Source organism: Microtus oregoni, unplaced genomic scaffold (assembly GCF_018167655.1).
Source record: "Microtus oregoni isolate MIOR12 unplaced genomic scaffold, Mior012 000012F_ref0000307, whole genome shotgun sequence".
NCBI lineage: Eukaryota > Metazoa > Chordata > Mammalia > Rodentia > Cricetidae > Microtus > Microtus oregoni.
The window spans coordinates 6451644-6456213 of record NW_024543071.1 but is presented as its reverse complement, the minus strand read 5'-3'; positions in this window follow the sequence as shown (position 1 = coordinate 6456213).

The following is a 4570-nucleotide window of genomic DNA, read 5'->3' as shown; positions in this document are numbered from 1 at the left end:
GTCAACATTGAGATGTCTTTTATTGTTCCCAGACTTTTTGTTTGACAGGGATCCTTCAGTGAGTCTGAAGCTTACTATTTCTGCCCAGGGAATTCTTAGAATCTCCCTGCTTCTGCCCTGATGAGCTGCAGTTGCAGATGCCCACCAAAATGCCTAGCTTTTACAAGGGTGCTCAGAATCTAATATCAGGTCCTCAGTCTCATGCAATAAACACTTTACATATGAGCCATCATTTCAGCCCTTGCTATGTGTTTTAATTTGGCCATGCTACCATGTTATTCAAAAACAAGAATCAACACAGTTTGTGGGTCTTGAATTTGAATATATCTCAATAGAATTTTGTTTTAACTTAATTTACAACCTGAAATACAGATTTTACAAATGACTAAGTTCTTGGAATCCAAAGGGCAATAAATTGAGGACATTTATTCATTTATCTTTGTGTTGCCAAGAAGATAAATCCTGACAAATGGCAATTGTTAAATAAATGTTTGATGTACCCTTATTTTTTTGTCTTCACAAGATTAACTGGGATGTCCCCTGGAATTTCATTCATAACACACCTCTGGGTGGTTCTGACCCTTCCAGCCTACAGCAGCAGTATGAAATGTGCTATCTTGTTAGGACATATTTTCTGAGTCCTGCTGTGTGCCTGCCTCATGGGAACAAGAATATCAAGATAAGCTACTGTTCCCGAGGAACTCAAAGCTAGCACAAGAAGACAGACACAATCTCAGTAAGCAGCAGGTTGAAAATGGACTAGAAGTCTAGAATAGATGGGAGTAAGACGTGGGAAGAAAGAGCTGAGAGGAGTGACATCTACAAATGAGCTTGAACCGTAAAGTATCTCTTTCTGGGCAGAAAAGGAGAAAAGGAAATCCCTTAAGTATTTAAACAAAAGTAGGCAAATCCCTTAATTAGTCCTCTTATGACTTTCTACTACCGTTACTAACACCTTCAAATCCTTCCTGTTAGCCGAGATCCTTCAGGATTGAGCTGCTGGCCTTTCTTCATTCTCAGCTACTTTTCCATATTCCAGACATTCTGCTCAAATAGAAGTCCCTCCCACACAACAAGCTCTTTCTATTTTACAGCTCTTTTCTCTACCCAGAACATACCCTAAGTCCTACCCTTCACATGGCTTACTTAGACATGTCTTCCAATGTCACATCCTCACAAGCCACCATCTAACCACCTATTTATCTTCCTACTCTAGAGCACAGCACACCTTGTGCTGTAGATGACTTTCTAAAATTGCTCCAGGCATTTTCTCTTCCTCCTGTATTCCATACTGTTGGCTACTAGAAGTCAGGGCCTTTGAGAACCTTGCTCACTGTTACTCCTCCAGCATTCAGGGAGCACCTAGCAGACAGTAACTTCTCAGTAGACATTTTGAATGAATTAATGGTCAAAGATGAGTTGACCAAAGCCAGAGGTGCCTGGGATGTGTGTGGAAAAGACAGAGAAGGGTCAGGAAAAATGCCAAGCTGTGACAAGGTAGAATAGGAATCTGAACGTGACACCACAACATCAGAACTTGATCATAGAATCACTTAAAAATATTTTGAATGAAAATATGTTAATAAGATTTGTGTTTCAGCCAGGCGGTGGCACACGCCTTTAATCCCAGCACCTGGGAGGCAGAGGCAGGCGGATCTCTGTGAGTTCGAGGCCAGCCTGGTCTACAAGAGCTAGTTCCAGGACAGGAACCAAACAGCTACGGAGAAACCCTGTCTCGAAAATAAAAAATAAAAAAAAAAAGATTTGTGTTTCAGGAGAGACAATTTGATGGTTATATTGAGAGTATCTATAGCTGGATGAGCAGCAAATAGTATTCAAAGAATTCAACTGGCTACCAAATGTTCAGAAAAAACAAATAAGCAAACAAACAAAAAAATAGATTATTCCAGACACTTTCAAAATAGTGAAAAATAGATCAGTCTAAGAAATAGAGAGGGGCTGTTTCATCTATTGATTATACAGGAAAAGTTTGATATGACCTCTGTTCCCAGATACATAGATAATACCGGTTAAGTATTGTATGTGAATGTGTGTACATGTCTGTGTGTGAATGTTGAGTACATGTATACCACAGTGGATATGTGGAGGTCAGACAACAATTGTGTGTGTTAGTCATTGCCTTCCACCTTGTTTTGAGAGAGAATTTCCTGCCCGTGGATGGCTTTCCTGTGCCCTGGGGATTCTCTCACCTTCACACCACCACGGAAGTACTGGGATTGTAGTCATGTGCTGCCATGTCTGTGTTCACACAGTTTCTAGAGATCCAAATGCAGGTCTTCACATAGGCATGGCTCACATTTTAGCCACCGAGCCATCTCATTAGCTGACCATAGTAGATGTATAAGAACTTGAACAAGTAGGTCATGTGTAAGACAGTAACCATGTCTTTGGACGTACTACAGTTGGTTACCCATAAGACACTGCATGCATAGGAATGGGGGAAAGGATTGGAGCTGGAAGCTGTGGATAAAAGGCTGTCTGCCAGAGGTCATTACTGAAAGCTGATAAAAAAGGATCATTGATCATTGATTTGGGGAACATCCCAGAGTGAGAAACTATTTAAAAGAAGGAAGAAGATGGACTCTTGAGAGGCCATGGCCTTGGGAGGAAAGAATTTGAGGTGGAAGCTAGGACCCCATCCCATGTATGTGAACACGAGCACACAGAGAGCCTGGAGATGAGCAGTCAGCAGAGGACGGCCCAAGCCAGGTCTCACCGGTGCGAGTTCCAGGTTCACTGGCTGAGCATTGCACCTAAAAACAGTGAGAGTTCTGTTGTGTGCTGTTCTCTAAAAGGCTCTCAAGTGGCTCAGAGTGAAGATACACATTTACCTCACTAACTGTCCAAACTGCCTGAACGTTTCCATCAGCAGCGTTACTCTTGAGGGCATGTAGTTTTCAGAGAAGATTTTAATACATGAACACATTTGCAGCTCCTGACGTGGTTTCCTCTCAGGACTGGCCTGCTCACAGCTTGCTTTCACCAGATCTCCCAAGAAGAAATAACAAATTAGGAAGAATGCTGGAACAGTAGAGAGGGAAGGGAATGCCAAAACTCTCAGTTGGGACTTCAACGTACTCCAAGGAGAATGATTTAGGTAATGGAGGAACCCAGGAGTGAGATAAGCCAGGCAGCCAGGAGAGTAGCTACTGGGCATTAACAGGTATGTTAGGCATTAGCCATGGAGGGCTGGGACAGGAGGGGCAAAAATGCCTTAAGTGAGGCACCAAACACTGAACATCAGAACATGTATCCATTGCTTTTCTTTAATTTTTTCCTTGATAAAAAAACTATGGTCAAAGGCCGCTTAAAGAAGGAAGAGTTTACTTAGGCATCTGTTTCCAAAGGGAGAGTCCATAGTGGCAGGGGTCATAGCAGCAGAGGCTGGAACAGAAAGCTGAGAGATCACATCTTCAATCACACAGAAAGCAGGTATATAAAACTGGAAGTGGAATGATGCTAGAAACCCTCAAACCAGCCCCGAGTCATGTACATCCTCCAGTAAGACTGTATCTCCTATATGTTCCATGGCCCCACCACCAACTGGGGACCAAGTGTTCAAATACCCAAGCCTGTGTGAGGCATAGTTCATTCACACCTCCACAAGGACAGTTACTGAACTTTCAAGACCAAAGAGCCTGCCCAGGGCAGGGCTGCAGAAGTGAGGTCACAGAATTGGAGAGAGCTGAGAACAAGAAGATGGGCAGAGGGGGAGGGGGAAAGAGGTGGTAGAGTAAGATAGAACCCAAGAGTGGTGCTATAGACACAAACCTAACCACAAGTCATGTTTGTAAGACAATGGATCCATGGATGCATGAAGAATGCACGCAGAACCATGACCACCTCACTGTGGACCTCAGTGTAAAGCTGCTCATTTACAGAAACGATAGCTTGGGAGTCTGGGGAGATGGCTCAGTGTGTAAAGGGAGTACCTAAGTTTGGAACCCTGACATCCACATAAAGGACAGGAGTGGAAGTCCATGACTTATAACTCAGCACTGACAAAGACAGTGAAGCCCAGGATCACACTGGCCAGCCAGTGTAGCCTAAATGCCAAAAATCTAGCCTTGGTGAGACACCCTGCCTCAAAACATACGGTGGAGAACAGTAGAGACACCAGCTTCAGCTTCTGACCTTCACATGGAGAACTCACTTGCAAACACATATGTATACACACACACACACACACACACACACACACACACACATACACACACTGATAATTTGACTGAATCATTTCTAGGATATTCTCAACAACTGCAATCAAATTAATCAGCTTCTAAGTTGCTGAAGCCAGAGCTACCTTGCACTTACACGACAACCCCTGAGATTTTTTTTTAAATCCATTTCTTATCTACATTAAGGCAACTGTCAGTTGCCTAAGGAGAGAAATCGCCCATCAATTTATTTCTTACCTTCTAAACAACTATTCCTTTTAGGAAGATAAAAGTGAAACAAGCCAAGGGGTGGGGACAAAAGGGCATTTTAAAGCTCTAAATTGAAATAGAAGAGGAAGAATGGTTTACAGGCAGCATAATCACGGCTTTTC